This window comes from Arachis ipaensis, chromosome B3, assembly GCF_059453495.1.
Source record: "Arachis ipaensis isolate K30076 ecotype BB chromosome B3, ASM5945349v1, whole genome shotgun sequence".
In the NCBI taxonomy this organism is placed as follows: domain Eukaryota; kingdom Viridiplantae; phylum Streptophyta; class Magnoliopsida; order Fabales; family Fabaceae; genus Arachis; species Arachis ipaensis.
In genome coordinates this window covers 26,417,388-26,436,338 of record NC_142438.1, presented here as the reverse complement: position 1 = coordinate 26,436,338, position 18,951 = coordinate 26,417,388, and the positions used below count along the sequence as shown (strand labels likewise).

The 18,951-nt window shown below is 38.9% G+C and overlaps 1 pseudogene; it reads left to right on the top strand.

Annotated features, from left to right (window-relative positions):
• The first annotated feature begins 2,399 nt into the window (after nt 1-2,399).
• Nucleotides 2,400-3,685, top strand: LOC148570114 (zinc finger BED domain-containing protein RICESLEEPER 2-like; annotated as a pseudogene).
• The last annotated feature ends 15,266 nt before the right edge of the window (nt 3,686-18,951 follow it).

Here is an 18,951-nt window from a genome sequence, read left to right as displayed (position 1 = left end):
ATCCACTAGCTGTAAATCTTGGACCCAATCCTTCAATTCTTCCGTATATACCGGTAGACTAGTTGCACATTTCCTTTCCTCTACCCATAGTACTTCGTTAAAGTTTTCTATATGAAACTAAACGAAACCTGACATAACCCCACAATATAGCTCAACTCCTCCCATATCACCAGTTTTTCACTCTGCATGTAAGGTCCCACATCGGTTGGGGAGGGGAACGAAGCATGCCTTATAAGGGTGTGGATACCTCTCCCTAACATGACGCGTTTTGACGAGTGAGTGTGGGGGGCTTTGGCTATCATCCCTATCGTCAAAGGCAAAACCGTGAGGCCTTGTCTGCTAAAGCAAATAATATCATGTTAGCGGGTGGTCTGGGCTGTTACAGATGGTATCAGAGTCGAAGTCCGGATCGATGTGCCAGCGAGGGCGTTGGGCTCCCTTAGGGGTGGATTGTAAGGTCCCATATCGGTTGGGGAGGGGAACGAAGCATGCCTTATAAGGGTGTGGATACCTCTCCCTAGCATGACGAGTGAGTGTGGGGGACTTTGGCTATCATCCCTATCGTCAAAGGCAAAATCGTGAGGCCTTGTGTGCCAAAGCGGACAATATCATGCTAGCGGGTGGTCTAGGCTGTTACACTGCACATGCGTTCCATACACTAAACAAAAAGCACAGTTAAAGTTATTTTTTATTAGCAATTCTTCAACACCCAACCAATCCTCCCCTTTATAACAATTTGAATGTTTAAACAGCATATCATTGAATCATTCCACGTTAACAATAAACCTCTAGAGGCACCTGCTAGTTCTACATAGTCCCAACCTATTATATCACAACTCCAAATTTGTACGTACTACATTAAATTTAGTCACTATCTTTTTTTTTTTTAATTTCAATCAAATCTAACATATTTAATTTATATTTTTTTAATTTTTTATATCTAAATAATCTAGATGATGAATGAATGAATTCGTGTATATCTCACCTATAATGCTTTTCAAACGTGCAAATAGTATTGTTTTATAATTTAACTAGTAATAGTCTCATACATAAATTTTAGTGAAAACAAGTAACTCGTCATGTACAAAAAATTTTTAGAATTGAAAGTTCTCATAACACTTCAAGTGAATTTTCAGTTGTTGTCATATCGTATTAAACAAAGAGGATGATCAAGCTGGCCAAACCAACTCTAACGATATTTTTTAACTAGTAAACTTGTATGTTGTATTGTCATCATATATTTCACTTGAACTTGTATCAATATAGAATTACATTATACTCAATATTCTTATACCGTATTCATTTCATTGAAAATCTGCAACACTCAAAATCTCTTTTGGAGATACTAAGAACTCTTCTAAAGTCTTTGGTATTATATATTGATAATAAGAGTATAATTTGTCAATAATAAAATAAACAAAATAAAAATATTAATAAATCACTAATATAATTAAATAACAATATAACTGACGTGATAATAGACCCCAAAAGTAAAATTAAAGCAAGATCATTGCTAGATACTTTTCTATTATTAAAATAAATGATATGCACATACTTTATTAAGACTGGAAAAAGGTTAGGTTTGACCAGAAAATAGGTTTATTAGGTCATTTATATACTAGTAAAAATGTAATTAGAAGAAGATAAATTTGAGTCATTTATAATATTTAAATACCTTTATTCAGTACGTCATTTATCTCTTTAATTATATATGTGTATTTTTTATTTGGGTTATGCTATGTGTACACTAAAATTAGCCACCAGTATAAAATACATGCTGGAATATAAATACACATTGAAAATAAATTAAACCACATGTATTTATACACAAATACATTGGTGGCTAATTTTAGTGGCTGATTTTGGTGTACAAATAACATTTCTCTCTTTTTATTTTTTTAATATCTTTAATCTTTTATGCTAGAAAATAAAAAATCAGCCAAATAAAATAATTCAAAAAATCTTCCCTCCACATTAATAAAAAAACAAACATACACACTTTTAATATATTCCCACAAAATTCTCTCTTTTCTTTTCCATTTTACACGCTTTTCTACTACCTTCTTCATCTTCTCTTCTTTTGACTCTTTTGTTTGGTATGTATTTTTTCTTCTTCCTCATGTCATTATTTTTTATTTTATTATTTTTTATATTTGTTGTTATAATGTTAATTATTTTTCATCAATTAGAGTTTTATTCTGTCAAAGATCTTATTTTAAGTTCGATTTTTTATTTGTGTTGTGATATTATTTCTACTTTTTCAAACATAATACTTTATCAATTTTTTCTTTATTAAAAGGTTCTTACTTTATGCCATTGATATAATAAAAGTAAAAAATAAAATTATGAGATAATATTGTTTGTTAATTTTTGTTTAGGTATTACGATAGGTTTTAGAAATGGCTGAATCTATAACTCCAGGTGATTCATTGACCAATTCTATTTCTTTAAATAGAGAAAAAATTAATCAGTCAGTACCAACAACGCCAACAATAGATACTAAAATTGCACTATTAGAAACATCGACAACTACATCAGTACCAATATAGACAACAACTATTACAAATCATCAAGTTACAAATGAAAATGGTGGTAATGAAACTGTTATTACAAAAAAAAAGATTTCACCAATTTGAGACGATTTTGATCAAGTTAAAAGTTCTGAAGGTATAAAAGCTATTTACAAGTATTGCAAATCTATGTTTTTTTTACGCCGGAAAAGGAGCTAGTACTTCACATTTATGGAGGCATTCTAGTAGTTGCTTACAAAGGAGATTGCATGTTGCTGCACAAAAGAAGCAACTATCAATTCCATTTCAACCTTCCAATTCAAGTGTTAATCCCTTTGTGATACCAGGTGCAAGATATTCTCAAGAGAAAATGAGACAAATAATTGTTACAGCAATTATGGTTCATGAGCATCCTTTCAGCATTGTTGAGGATGAAGTTTGGATGTGGAGCTTCCAATATGTTAATTCTGAATTTCATAAAGTTTCCCACAAAACTGCTTGAAGTGATTGCTTGGCAATATATGAGGCAGAAAAGAAACAATTAAAGGCTTTGTTATAAGGTGTTAGGAAGATAAATTTGACAACTAACATGTGGAGATCAAGCCATCAAATTGTTGAATATATGATTATCACAGGTCACTTTATTGATGCATGGTGGAATCTTCAGAAAAATGATTTTGAGTTTTGTCCAAGTACCTGCTCCTAGGCATAGCATTGATGTTGCGGATGCTATTTTTAAGTGTTTGAAGACTTAGGGAATTGAAAACAAAGTCTTCTCAGTATCTGTTGACAATGCTTCCTATAATGATTCATGTTTAAGGGCTCTTAAGGATACTATTTCAGATAACAACTCATTACATGTTGGTGGTAGTTTGTTTCATGTTAAGTGCTGTGCACACATTCTGAATTTGTTGGTACAAGATGGACTAGGTAAAATTAAAGGTATTATTCACAAATTTTGTAAAAGTGTCAAGTATGTCAATTTTAATTATTCAAGATTTAAAACATTTGTTGAGATTGCTCAGAACAAGCATTTGAAAGAGAAAAAACTCATCATTAATTGTCCCACAAGATGGAATTCTACTTACAACATGTTATCTATGACTTTGAAATTTAAATCTGTGTATAGATTCCTTCATGAGAGAAATGACAACCTTAATGAAAGAAAAATTTGACAAATATTGGGGAGAGTCCAATATGGTAATGTCTCTAGCTTGTGTTTTGATGCTAGATGCAAATTATAACACCCCGATTCACCACAGAGTTATTCTCAGAAATTCTGTGATGAAAAATTCAATAAATATCTAAGAATTACCTCATCATAAAATAATAAGGCAGATTTAGACTTGATAAGTAAAAATAAAAGATATACCGTGAGAGATAAAAATGTGTCCTAAGCCAAAAATCGAATTGACAACGATGAATTTGACCGTCGAGTTAAATTCATCTATGGAATCTTTACTACTAGCTTTTCTTGACTGAATTATCTTAGTAGAACGTTCTACACTTGATCTAAAGTTGAGATACTCTTTGCGGCTAATATCTCAATTGCCGGTTGTTCAAACCGATACGGTTTGAAAACGATAATCTTACGGCTTAAATTTTGAACCGTTTTCTTTTCTCTATTTGACAATTTGGCCAAATCTTTAAGGAAGCTCTCTTCAATCTAAATTCGTGAAGCCACTAGAAAGATTATCTAGAAGAAAAATAAAGAACCGAAATACCTAGCTTAATTAAAATCTTACCAAACCTAAACCGAACCGAATTTTTCTTAACCAAACCACTCCCTAGATTAAGCCACATAACCACAATTAAACCACTCCCTCCATTCTATTTTTCCTGACCAAACCTCAGCCACAAGTTGGCCAAGAATGATGAGTCATTAGGAAGCAATTAATGAAGAGATACATGCCATTAAACAAGTGTCATCCTTCTTTGATTTGGTGGTAACCTACCACACCATTCACCACACTATAAATAGACATGCTCATCCTCATTTCTGAAGCTTTAACAAGAGAACAAGAGAAGATGGATAATTAGAGATATTAGAAGCTAAAAATGGAGAGTGATTAGAGGAAAGAATAACCGAGGAGATTGAGAGCTTAGAGCCCAACTTTCCAACCTCCATCAAGCCTTCATTAAGCTACAAATATGATCTTCACCTCACCATCTTGATTCTAGGAGTTCCTTGAGCATGATCTTCTTTGTCATCCTCCTTTAAGACTTTCCAAAATCCCAGCTCAAGGAAGAGCCTTGACCGAAGAGATAAAGAAAAACTAGAACTGATTTCTTGAGCAAGGGTGAACTCCATTGAGGTAGGGGTTAGGCTAGTGTAATTGTATGTTTGTGTTTATGTGAATGATGATTGTTGATGATGTTATGAGTAATTGATGCTAGTTATGATGTTAAATTATGCATGATAAAGATAAAAAGATGATTAAGAGGTGATGTGAAGCTTACCGAAAAGGTTAGTTGGAACCTAAGCCAAATTCTGCCGATATGGTTACTAAAATTAGGCAGCGACTTGCGCAAAATTCTGGGAAAAATCTAGCCACTCAAAAATCGTGTAATAATTCTCTGGTAATACCTGACGAGGTTAGATCATCCTCTCAAAATTTTAGAATTTTCTAATAAGTAGGTTGGAAGATAAAAATGTTTGAAAGTAAATGGTTTCTGCTGAAAAATTTGTTTTTGAATTAATCTAGTAGCAACTTTCAACCTACACAACTTTTGATTCTAATGGGTTTTTGGGTTGAAAGAGAGTCGAAAGATTGGCATGTGAATAACAGTGTGTCCAAATTTTGGGGTAATCCCATTATTATAGAATTAAATATGCAATTTACAAAATGGAAGGTTCACTGTTTTATTGACATGAAATTTCTGAAACTCGTTGATAATTCCAGTGACTTGTTTGAGTTACTGGTATTGATCTTAAACTCCAAATTGAGTGCAACCAGTTTTGATAGAACCCTCATGATGTATATTTCGTTCCCTCAAAAGTTTAGGATTTTAGAAGCTATGGATTAGAAGTTATAGGCTTTAACATTTTACTGCTCATTAAAGGCTAAACAGGATTTACAAACTTAGAGCAGTAAATTTCTTGATGAATATCTCCTAAGGCAGAAAAGTTTTTGTGATGAAACTAAAACCAAATGAAATCCTATGGTGTCTAATTCATTCAGTTAAAATTTCAAAGCCATGGCTATTCTAGAAAATTAATTATGCACTTTGGAAGTTAACCGGTTCACCGGTTAACCAAATAGAAACCTCTCCAAATAGAATAAGCATAACTTTTGTTCTGGAAATGAGACTACTCTGAAACTTAAACCAAGTGAAACTTGAGTTTGATACAAATGCGTGGGCATAAAGTTTGTACAAATCTGAGTATGTTCGTTATATTAATTGTTAAATAGAAGACTGGTCGCCAAAGAGGCATTAGGCTAAACAAGTCAGGAAAGTGAATAAGAATATAAGTTGTCCCTATGAATGTTTAGAGTTAAATGGTGATACGGAGGCATGATGAAAGAAGAAGAAAATGAGAAGCCATGTATGAAAGAGATAACTGAAATGGATAATGAATCATGAAAAGTATATGTTGAATGGGCCTTGTGCCAAAGTGCTAATGTGGAAGTGCCCGCCTGATTGATAGCCTAAGATTGCTAATGCGGGAATGTCCGCCTAACTGATAGCATATTGTATGTTGAACGGGTCTTTGTGTCAAATTGCTAATGCGAAAGTACCCGCCTAACTGATAGCCTGAGGTTGCTAATGCGGGAATGTTCGTTTAACTGATAGCCTGTTTCTACCGTGATGCCAAGATATCCTAACTGACATGGATTCTCCCATAATGATAATTGTGCCTAACTGACACGGTAAAGAAATCATATTCGGGGTTCGCCTTGAGTAATGTCGGGTTGTGGGTAGACAACCGACGCATGAGCTGATGGCCTTTGCTAGGTACAGGCATGAATCATCAATTGTTTGCACCTTTGATTGTGATTGTTTACTGTTCATTCTTTCTTCAATGCGCTATCTGCTTCTTGTTAATTTTCTATTCTCTGTTTCTTGTTTGTATTTTTAAAAGTTTATGGTTTAACTTTCTCCAAATCTTAGAATAAGATAATAAAGCTCGAAATATTAGTCATAGAGAATAGCGTGAGAATGACCTTGATCCCAAAGAAAGATGCCAAGAAGGAGTTATGTCAGAGCCCGCGATACGGAAGTAGCCGAGAGACTTGGCAAGCGATTTATTACGATAGAGCCGGAACTCTAGGTTTCACGAGAGAGATTTGTTTTCACGATGTCACCTTTCGGGGAACCATATAGGTTCTCACCCCTTCCTTTTCTCTTTCCCCCACAGATGGGAGATCCAAACATGGTCGCCGCCACTGGAGTTATATTCAGAGAAGCACCGGAGGAGCATATGATTCCGAACCCTATAGGAGGTGCTCAAGACTAGTCCTGAGATGATGTTCTATAGACTTGTGCCTCAGCGATGGTATGATATAGGATAGACAGTCTTTGTTTCCTTAGAATCTACTTTCCCTCACTTTTGTAGCTTTTCAAGGGATTAGGTTTGTTATTTTCTTCTGTTAGCCCGGATACCATCTTAGGAGTTTTCTATGTGAACCAGGTATCGGCAAAATTGTCAGTTGTGTATATATATATATAAGCATGTCAAGCTTGTATGAACTAAATTAAGGTGTATATGTGTATGAAAGCTTTCTGTAATCTTGTTGCTATTTGGTTTTATCGTTAGTTTGGTAATTATTTTATTTTGTCTATCTCTGATGATTTTTTGGTTGCTGCTAACAGGTTTAATAAGAAAAGCATATAATAAAAATAAGCTAACATATGTAATTCTGTTTGTACAAAAGGCTCATATATAGTAAGTATTACCGATTCTAGAGTATTATAGGGCAACTGAGAAGTAACACCTGACGACTGACAGTGATCCGGACTTGCCAGAAATTGGGTCGTTACAATTTGGTATCAGAGCAGTTCGTTCCTAATAGAGCCTGGGAATGGACTGACTATGCTTCGTTGTATACTCTGCTTTTTGTTTTCTCATGCTGTTAGGTATCCTCATTGATATATTTAGCATGATCGTCTACGAGTCCTTGTTCAGGAATTATTCACACTTAATTTGATATGTTAAGGATGATCACCTTGATGTTGCTTATTGGGAATGAATAAGACCTCAATAACTGTGAGTAGATGAATTTATCAATATAGAATTCTCGCAACACATGCAATTATCATATAGACCGCCATCACAAAACTTTTAAACGTCGATGACCATATTTGTGTGGCACGCAGATGCTGTACTTAAAAGTACGATCGAATATTAAACGTTGGGATAGGAATAGTACGAGAATGGTAACGATGAATCCAAGATGGCCCGATGTGTGTGATGCGCAGTGGAAGCGTGGTGACACGAGAATGTGGAGAGTTTCCATCGACTTCATTTACGAATACCTTTAGGATCGAATCTTTCCTTGCAGAAGATAGTTGTTGGGATAGTTAATATAGGATCTTTTGTGGTTTTATAACCCTTAAGATATACTCGAAGTTTCAAGGACAAAACTTTTTGTAAGGTGGGTGGGATATAACACCCCGATTCTCCACATAGTTATTCTCAGAAATTCTGTGATGAAAAATTTGATAAATATCTAAGAATCACCTCATCATAAAATAATAAGGTGGATTTAGACTTGATAAGTGAAAAGAAAAGATATACCGTGAGAGATAAAAACGTGTCCTAAGCCAAAAATTGTATCGACAACGATGAATTTGACCGTCGAGTTAAATTCATCTATGGAATCTTTACTACTAACTTTTCTTGACTGAATTATCTTAGTAGAATGTTCTACACTTGATCTAAAGTTGAGATACTCTCTGCGGCTAATATCTCAAATGCCGGTTGTTCAAACCAATACGCTTTGAAAATGGTAATCTTACGGTTTAAATTTTGAACCGTTTTCTTTCCTCTATTTGGCAATTTGGCCAAATCTTTAAGGAAACTATCTTTAATCTAAATTCATGAAGCTGCTAGTGGTGCACGAAATCACAATCACACTTTTGTAATTCCGCACAACTAACCAGCAAGTGCACTGGGTCGTCCAAGTAATACCTTACGTCAGTAAGGGTCGATCCCACGGAGATTGTCGGCTTGAAGCAAGCTATAGTTATCTCGTAACTCTTAGTCAGAATATCAATAACTCTGAGATTTAATTGTAAAAAGTAAAAGAACATGAAATAAATACTTGTTTTGCAGTAATGGAGAACATGTTGAGGTTTTGGAGATGCTCCATCTTCTGAATCTCTGCTTTCCTACTGTCTTCTTCTTTAAGCACGCAAGGCTCCTTCCATGGCAAGCTGTATGTTGGGTTTCACCGTTGTCAATGGCTACCTCCCGTCCTCTCAGTGAAAATGTTCAACGCGCTCTGTCACAGCACGGCTAATCATCTGTCAGTTGTCGATCATGTCGGAATAGAATCCAGTGATTCTTTTGCGTCTGTCACTAACGCCCAACACTCGCGAGTTTGAAGCTCGTCACAGTCATTCAATCCTTGAATCCTACTCAGAATACCACAGACAAGGTTTAGACCTTCCGGATTCTCAAGAATGGCCGCCAATGAATTCTAGCTTATACCACGAGGATTCTAATTAAGGAATCCAAGAGATACACACTCAATCGAAGGTAGAACGGAGGTGGTTGTCAGGCACACGTTCATAGGTGAGAATGGTGATGAGTGTCACAGATCATCACATTCATCAGGTTGAAGAACAAGTGGTATCTTGGAATAGAACAAGCATGATTGAATGGGAAAAACAGTAGTAATTGCGTTAATCCATCAAGACACAGCAGAGCTCCTCACCCCCAACCATGGGGTTTAGAGACTCATGCCGTAGAAGATACAAAATGAAACGTGTAATGTGTCATGAGGTAAAGATACAATAGCAAAAAGGTCTTATTTATAGAGAACTAGTAGCCTAGGGTTTACAGAAATGAGTAAATGACGTAAATATCCACTTCTGGGCCCACTTGATGTGTGCTTGGGTTGAGCATTGAAGCATTTTCGTGTAGAGACTTCTCTTGGAGTTAAACGCCAGCTTTTGTGCCAGTTTGGGCGTTTAACTCCCACTTTTGTGCCAGTTCCGGCGTTTAACGCCGGAAATTCTGATGCTGACTTTGAACGCCAATTTGGACCATCAAATCTTGGGCAAAGTATGGACTATTATATATTTCTGGAAAGCCCTAGATGTCTACTTTCCAACGCAATTGAGAGCGTGCCAATTGGGCTTCTGTAGCTCCAGAAAATCCACTTCGAGTGCAGGGAGGTCAGAATCCAACAACATCTGCAGTCCTTTTTCAGCCTCTGAATCAGATTTTTGCTCAGGTCCCTCAATTTCAGCCAGAAATTATCTAAAATCACAGAAAAACACACAAACTCATAGTGAAGTCCAGAAAAGTGAATTTTAAATAAAAACTACTAAAAATATAACAAAAACTAATTAAAACATACTAAAAACATACTAAAAACAATGCCAAAAAGCGTATAAATTATCCGCTCATTAGCTAGAAAGATTATCTAGAAGAAAAATAAAGAACCAAAATACCTAGTGTTCCGAGAGTTACCTGAACCTGAAGGTCGGTCCTGGACGAGATCTGCTGTGGTGGTCGGAGCTGTCGTGTCCGACTTGTTGACTTTGGTGGTGCTGCTGATCCTGGATCACCGGAGGGTGGTGGTACCTGCAAGAGACTCCGATGCTTAAGTTAGCATGGGCTTTGAGCAGGTATTTTTTTGTAGAATCAGAGTATGAGTTATACCTGGGTGCTCCAGTGTATTTATAGTGGTGTGGGGTGAGCATTAAGATAAGTTAGTTATCTTATCTTATCTTTTAGGAGGACCATCCTATCTTTTAAGGCTTAGCCGCCTTTAGAATGGGTTGTGCTCCTTCGTCTAGGCCTACTTGGGCCTTTATGGCGATTTGGCCGAACTCTTTAAGGAGAGGTCGGTGACGGTCCAACCTTAAGAGGTCGGTCGCTCTTGTCTTCAGTCAACCCGGGTCACATAGCTCGACCCAGGGTATGAACAATGCCCCTGCTCGAGTTCGATCTTTCCTTTGAGGTCGTGTCTTTTATACTTTGACCCCTTTGAGGAAGTTGTGCTCGGGCATTTAGCTTTTGGTTGATTTCTCGTGTAACTTCTGGCAAGCTTGTTTTTACTTGAATGCAAAGCGTTTCTCTCTTTCTTTTTTGATTGTAGCGTGCGTTACACTTTCTTGGGAACGTGCGAGGGTTTAAAAACTCATTAAATTTCCCTTTGCCGTTTCTTCTTTTCCCTCTTTTGTATTTCATTTTAAATTTTAAAGGATCATTTTCAGTTTCTCTTTTCCTTTCTCTTCGCTCTTTGCTGGTTATTTGCTGAGGCGCTCTGATCGTCTGCTTCCTTTGTCTTCACGTCCCTAGGCTTCCCCTTTACTTCGCTCGTAACGGCTTGTTGGTGTCGTTGTTCTGAGCATTTATCGTCTTTTTCTCGGTAGGTTGGTCTTCCTTCTTTTATACTTTGATGATCGTTCTTTTATGCATGCTCTCGCTGTTGTGTATTTTGATTTTGATTTGAGTTTCACTCTTGAGAAGCTTGCTTCTTTCTGCAAAAAGATTGCATCTTTGCGTCTGATCGTCGTTGTGACTTTTTCCCTGTCACTCTTTGTTTGATTAAAATGTGTGCTTTTTGGTAGTTTTTTTTTGTAAGGCTTTTTGCTTGCCGCTGTTCCTGTCTCTTTTTACCCTTGAATGACCTCTTTTTGCTTTTTGTAAGGCTTTTGTTGAACTTTTGGTAGATCTTTTGCATGGTCTGTGATGATGACGGCCTTCACTGTTTGTATGGAGAGATGTTTTTCTAAAAAAAAAAAAAGATGATTGAACTCCTTGTATTTAGGGCTGGCTTAGGGCATGGATTTTTGCATCGACTTCTCTTTTCTGGGTTCTTGCCTTGTTGTTGCCTCCAAAGGGTGCCTCTAGACTTTAGCGTGAGTCCTGGGGTTTCCCTTTTACTGCCATATTTGACACTTGCTGATTACTTTTTATTGTCTGAGTTGTTTCCTTATTTGTCCGAGTTGTTTGGTAGTAATCCATTTCTTCTTTTTCTTACTGTAGGATAGTTGGCCTATGTCTTCCCCAAAAAATATTGTTGAGATGTCTACTAAGATCCCTGACGGCATGTCTGACTGGCTGGACTCCATAGTCTTAATGTGTGTTACCGTCGCTGACCCCGAGTACTGTGTGAGACTTAGGAGGTTCCATAGGATTTGTAGTGATAGGGACGAGGAGAAGAATTATGAGTTGGTGTCACCTGACCCTGAGGAGAAGGTTAGTTTTCCTCCCTTGACTCAGGGGGAACGGCCCTTTTTCTATGCTTATGACTTCTTTTTTAGTCAGTTGAATATCACCATCCCTTTTACCACTTTCGAGACTAACCTGTTGTGGTCTTGCAATGTAGCCCCTTCTCAGCTCCATCCAAACTCATGGGGTTTTATAAAAAATTTTCAACTGTTGTGTCAGGAATTGGGTATCCGACCTACCCAAACTCTCTTTCTTTATCTTTTTGTGTTGACAAAGCCTGGGGTAGCTAAGAAGAAAGCCGCTTGGATTTCTTTCCGAGCTACTTAAGGGAAGAAAGTTTTTTCTATGTATGATGAGTACTTTTGCGACTTCAAGAACTATTACTTCAAGGTCCGAACTGTTGAGGGAGCTCGGCCCTTCTTTTTAGATGAAAATAATGAACTTACCTTCCCTTTATCGTGGCAAAAGGATCCAGTAGTAGTTAAGTACTCTTGGGAGAGCTTGAGTGAGTTAAAACAAGCTGTTGTTGGTGTTTTAGAGGAGAACTGGGGAGAGCCTCCTCATCTGGACACGAAGAGGTTTCTAGGAGATCCTTCCTTCCTTCGTGCCAAACTGGGTAGTGTTCAACTTCATTTTGTAATGGCTTTCTTCTATTTATTTGCCGATTTATCTCTTATGGATTTGTGATGTTGTTTCCCTGGTTCCATTTTTTAGAAATGGTGAAGTCCACTGATTCTATGAAGGCCTTTCGTAGGGCTAAAAAGGTGACGGATGTACAGAACCTGTCAGCAAAGGCTTCGGGAGAAGGATCTTCTCAGGTGCAGCAGCCGACTTCTGATGCTTCCGGGCCGAGGAAGATCATTCCGACTCCTCAAGTTCGGACAATTCCTTCTGACCTAATTCGGCCATCTTTTGGTGCAGCAACTGTAGCTGGTCCTCCCCCAAAACGCCAAAAAACTGTTGTTTCTTATGATCTGAATGCCAAGGATTTTGATGGTGTGGGTTTTGCTACTGAACTGATTGCTCCCTACGGTAGTATTCCTCTAGATGATGTGTCAATTCTTCGTCATCTTGATTTTGTTGTGAGTAGTAGTATCCGAGTGGCTAATGTTGGGGCGGCCCTTTCCCGGGTTATCAAGGAATCCTCTGTTCGTGCCACTAAGGCTTTTATGGAAGAAGCCACGACTGAGTTTGACAGGATTAAGGGATTGAAAGATGAACTTGATGCTAAGGTGGCTAAGATAGATCTGGATTTGGAGAAGTAGAAGTCCCGGGCTACCGCTGATGAGGCGGCTGCGAATCTGGCTGGAGAAACAGCAAAAAATTACAAAGAGAGCTATACCCGTACTTATGGCGAGCTGCTGGAGTTTAAGGAGAGGCTTGAGTCTACCCAGGCTGACTATGCTGAGATCCAAGGTCATCTGGTAGGTAGTGTGACTGATGCATATGAGAACTTGAAAGCCCAAGTTCGAGTTCTTACTCCCGAGCTCGACCTGACTCTTTTTAGCTTGGACAATGTGGTGGAGGATGGAAAGATAGTGCCGACCAACCAGATTCCGATCCCGATGTGCAGATCCTAAATCGTCCCAATGGAATTGTTGATGCCGTCCCGCTCGCGACCGCTCCTCCTCCTTCAGCCAAGGATGCTACTACTGGAGAGAATTTAGATCCTTTGTAACTTTCTTGTGCTTGTTTTATAGTCCGATTTGTGGACTTTTGAACTTTTTTGTGTAAGTCTTTGGTTGACTTTCTCTGACACTTTTGGTTGCTTTTCTTGGCAACCTTATTTTGCAAAACAGAATACTTAAAACTCTGAGGCTGCTTTACAGTAGTAGCCTTTTGAGTCTTTAAATGCTTTATTATAGATATGCTTTTGCTGATATGTTCATCATCACTTTGCAACTCTTGTAGAGTTTTATAAAGGTTTGGTATTTTTCCTATCCGACCTCTTTTGCAGTGTGGGTTTTTGGCCTTTTTGGATCATGCCTTGCTTTCTGTTTGGGCGAGGTCATCCTTCGGTGTCCGGACTAACTTGTCCGATGACTTTTTAGTGTTCTTATAGAACCTTTTTAGTCATCGACTTCCTTGTAGCCTTGTTTCTTTGTTTGAACGGAGCTGTTCCCCTTTTGAGCCTTAAGTTGTTTCTCAACCTTCTGGCTTGTTCTTTGAAATTGTGCTTTGCGCCTTTTCTTGGCTGACGTCGACCTGTAGGACTTCGTTATCCGGGCTTTTTAGTCACATTTCAATAACTTTTTAGGTAGTGTTCCGATTAGGAACCTTTTCTTTATAGTTTGTTTGGATGACTTTTTAGCGTCGTCTTCGACTTGTGCTTTTGCTTTCTAGGTAGTGTCTTTTTTGCAAGACTTGTACCTTTATAGCGAAGCAGCTCGGACCTTTTGGAGGTGTCTTTGTCCTTTTTAGTGATCCTTTCTTTGGTCCGACTTCTCTGTCGGGCCTTCTTAAGTTATTTTTAGTAATTGATTTTTAGTCAGACCTCGTCAGGTCGCTTTTTATGGGTTGCTTTTTATAACTTCTTGCATTAATCTGCTTTTATCGCTTTCACCTTGCCGACTTCTTTGTAATCAGACGATGAATTTGGTTTTCACCTTGCCGACCTCTTCGTAATCGAACGATGAATTTGGTTTTCACCTTGCCGATCTCTTCGTAATTGGACGATGTATTTTTGCGTTTTATGAGTTTAGATTAATGCGTCTTGGTAGGAAACTTTTTAGGAAATCTAAAAACTTTATTCAAATGATGATAAAAGATAGAAATATGAACAAGAGTGTATACATATGAGTGCTTACCCTTCTAGATCTCGGCCTGGCGCCTCATTAAAAAACCTTTTCAGGAAAAAGAGTGTGCCTTGACCCAAGATCTTTTATTGTTTTCTAACTATAGTACCTTCTTAGATTACAGGTGTGCCATGACCTGGGTAGCTCTCGTCCCTTGAGGTCAGACACCTTGTAGTAACCTTTTTCCAGTACTTCTGTTACTCGGTATGGTCCTTTCTAGTTAGCTGCTAGCTTCTCTTCTCCTGACCGACCTGCTCCGATATCATTTCGGATTAAGATGAGATCATTGGTGGTGAAGGTTCGCTAGACTACCTTCTGATTATATCTCAGAGCCATTCGACGCTTTAGGGCTTCCTCTTTAATCCGGACTCTTTCTTGGACTTCTGGAAGTAGGTCGAGCTCTTCCCTTTGAGCCTGGGAGTTGGTATCTATTCTGGGGGTTACCTGAAACTGTGGGTCGATCTCGGACGATATCTTCTATGCTGGTCGGAGATGACGTGTCCGGCTGGTGGGTGGCGGCCGGAGCTGTCGTGTCCGACTTAAGGGACTAGCTGCACTGCTGATCCTTCGTCACCGGAGGGTGGGGGTACCTGCAAGGGACTCCGATGCTTAAGTTAGCAAGGGTGTTAGCAGGTTTTTTTATGTAGAATCAGAGTATGAGTTATACGTGGGTGCTCCAGTGTATTTATAATGGTGTAGAGTGACCTTTTTAGATAAGATAAGTTAGTCATCTTATCTTTATCTTATCCTTTGGGTGAGGTAAGCTTATCTTCAAGGGAACCGCCCTTATCCCTATAGGCTTGGGCCGCCTTATGGTCTGGGTCGTGTTCCTTAAGTTGGGCCCCTTTTGGGCTTTCCTGTCGATTTGGCCGAGCTCTTTGAGAAGAGGTCGGATGATCTGACCTGAAGAGGTCGGTCGCTTTGTTGCTAATCATCCCGGGTCGGATAGCTTGACCCAGGGTATGAACAGTACCCCTGTTCGAGCTCGGTCTTTCTTTTCGGAGGTCGAGTCTTAGTTTTAGGACTTCGATCCTTCTCTGGTGAAGCCGAAATCGAGCATTTTGTTGACTTCATCTTTGTAGAGCTTTTCTTTTTTGAATACGGAACGTTTTCTTTCGCTTCTTTAAAAGGCGCGCGCTTTTGCATTAGCGCTCTTATCTCTGGGAATATGCGAGGCTTTAATACCTTCATTAATTGGTTTTTAATTGCCCCATTTCTCTTAACCTCTTTATTTTTGAATTTCACACTCAGGAAAAACGGTTTCTCTTCTCCGTAACCTCCCTGTTCTTTCTCCCTTTTTGTTTTCGCCTGGAGTTTATAGTTTCTCCCTACGACATTGCTTGGTTATTGCTTCTTGTGGAAGAGAGGTGACTCTGGATTTCGCCTTCTGTTTCCTACTTTTGTGAGGCTTTCTGTTCGAGGGGTGGCTCTTCTCCCTGTCGCTTCTGCTCTCAACCTTTTTTCAGGGTTTTCTCCTATTTTTCCAGGTTTGGTTTCTACTTTCTGCTTCTTTACTTTTTGCCTTCGGTTTTTTGATAAAACTCTAATTTTCGTTTGAAATGCATGCTGGAAAGTCTGAATCTTTTTGCGTTGTTATGCTCAATTTGTTGTTTGCGACTGTCGCCTTCATATTTTGGAATTTTGGGTCGATGAACTGTTTGATAATCTTTTGGTAAAAAAGACTGCGCCTTTTGTAACTTTCTTTACTGGTAGACTTTGTAGCAGATAACGTTCTTTCTTATATTTGCTTTATCTTTCTCTTCGTGTTGCTGTTTGTCTGGAAGGGGGTTTTTTCTTCGTCGAGGGTTTTTGTCAAGATGTTAGCCTTGTAGATTTTTCCTGAGTCTTTACTCTGTCACTGCCTCCAAAGGATGCCCCTGGACCTTGTCTTGGGGTTTTCCTTTTTATCTGTTTGCATGCTTGAGTCGTGTTCTGCTTGGGTTGTTTTTGACTTTGTCCGAGATGTTTGGGTTAGTAATCTATTTTCTTCTTTTCTTGCTGTAGGACTAGTTGACCTCATGTCTTCTCGCAAGAACATTGTTGAGACATCTTCCCAAGTCCCTGAGGGCATGGCTGATTGGGTGGATTCAATGGTTCTTTTGTGTGTTTCTTTGGTTGATTCCAAATTTTGTCAGCAGCTTAGGCAATTTCATAGGGTTTGTAGTAGTGGTAGTGAGGAAAAGAATTATGAGCCTGTACCCCCCACTTCTAAAGAGAGAGTTTGTTTCTCTACTCGAGTTGTTGGAGACCGTCCTTTTTTCTATGCATACGATTTCTTTTTTGGCCAGATGAATATCACCATTCCTTTTACTCGTTTTGAGACCAATCTGTTGTGGTCTTGCAATGTAGCTCCGTCCCAACTTCATCCCAATTCTTGGGGCTTTATAAAGATCTTTCAATTGCTGTGTCGTGAACTTGACGTCTCTGCTTCGCAATCCCTTTTCTTTTATTTGTTTTTCTTGACAAAACCTGGGGTAGTGAAGAAAAAGACTGCCTGGGTTTCTTTCCGAGCTTCGCAAGGGAAGAAAGTTTTTTCTATGTATGACGAGTCGTTCCGTGATTTTAAGAACTATTTCTTCAAGGTCCGAGCTGTTGAAGGAGTTTGCCCCTTTTTTCTGGATGAGAATGATGAGCCCACTTTTCCTTTAGAGTGGCAAAAGAATGTTGTTGTGTCGAGGTATTCATGGGAGATGTTGGACGAGGTCGAGCAGGCCTTTGTGACTGTGTTGGAGGAGAATTGGGGGGAGCCTCCCTATCTTGATACCAAGAAATTCTTAGGGGACCCCTCACTTCTCCGAGCCGAGCTGGGTAGTGATCGATTTCCTTTCTTTGGTTCTTTGCTTTATTTACTTTGTCTTTTGTATATAACTCGGCCCTGTCGGTTTTTGTGAATTTTCAGAAATGGCAAAGACTTCGGATTCAATGAAGGCATTCAAGAAGGCCAAGAAGGCCACCGCAGCTCAGCTTGCGTCGTCCAAGGCTGCTGGGGAGGGGTCTTCTCAGGTTCCCCCTAAGATACCAGTCTCAGTTGCTTCCGGTCCAAGGAGGATAATCCCTACCCCTTCGATTCATTTGGTTGATCCACCCCAATCCTCTGCTGTTGCCTCCTCTCAAACTACGGGTCCTCCTTTGAAGAAACAAAAGTCTGTTGAGCCTTTTGATCTCGATGCCCCTGATTTTGATGCTGTGGGGTTTGTTGACAATCAGATCGCCCCTTATGGTCGACTTCCGATGAATGATGTGTCCATTCTTCACCATCTAGATTTCATCACTAGGAGCAGTGTGAAGATGGCACATATGGGTGTGGCTCTTTTCCAAACTGCTCAGGATATCCCGGTTCATGCTACAAAATCTTTTATGGAGGATGCTAAGTTAGAGTTTGATCGGATTAAGGGTTTGAAGGAGGAGCTGGAGGTGAAGTTGGCAAAGGTAGAGAAAGAGTTGGAGGGTGAAAAGGCTAGCTCTATTGCCTTGGCGGGTTCTGTGAGGTTGGCTGAAGACACAGCATTGAGGCACAAGGAGAGCTATGTCACGTTCTACAGAGAAGTGATGCGTCTTGATGAGCGGATAATTTATACGCTTTTTGGCATTGTTTTTACTTTTTAGTATGTTTTTAGTAGGATCTAGTTACTTTTAGGGATGTTTTCATTAGTTTTTATGTTAAATTCACATTTATGGACTTTACTATGAGTTTGTGTGTTTTTCTGTGATTTCAGGTATTTTCTGGCTGAAACTGAGGGACTTGAGCAAAAATCAGATTCAGAGGTTGAAGAAGGACTGCTGATGTTGTTGGATTCTGACCTCCCTGCACTCAAAATGGATTTTCTGGAGCTACAGAACTCAAAATGGCGCGCTTCTAATTGCGTTGGAAAGTAGACATCTAGGGCTTTCCATCAATGTATAATAGTCCATACTTTGGCCGAGTTTAGACGACGTAAAAGGGCATTGAACGCCAGTTTTACGCTGCTGTCTGGAGTTAAACGCCAGAAACAAGTCACAAACCAGAGTTGAACGCCAGAAATACGTTACAACCTGGCGTTCAACTCCAGAAAGAGCCTCTGCACGTATAACATTCAAGCTCAGCCCAAGCACACACCAAGTGGGCCCCGGAAGTGGATTTATGCATCAATTACTTACTTTTGTAAACCCTAGTGACTAGTCTAGTATAAATAGGACTTTTTACTATTGTATTTGACATCTTCGGATCATCCCGGATTGTAATTTTGATCCTGTGATCTCATTTTGGGGGCTGGCCATTCAGCCATGCCTGAACCTTTCACTTATGTATTTTCAA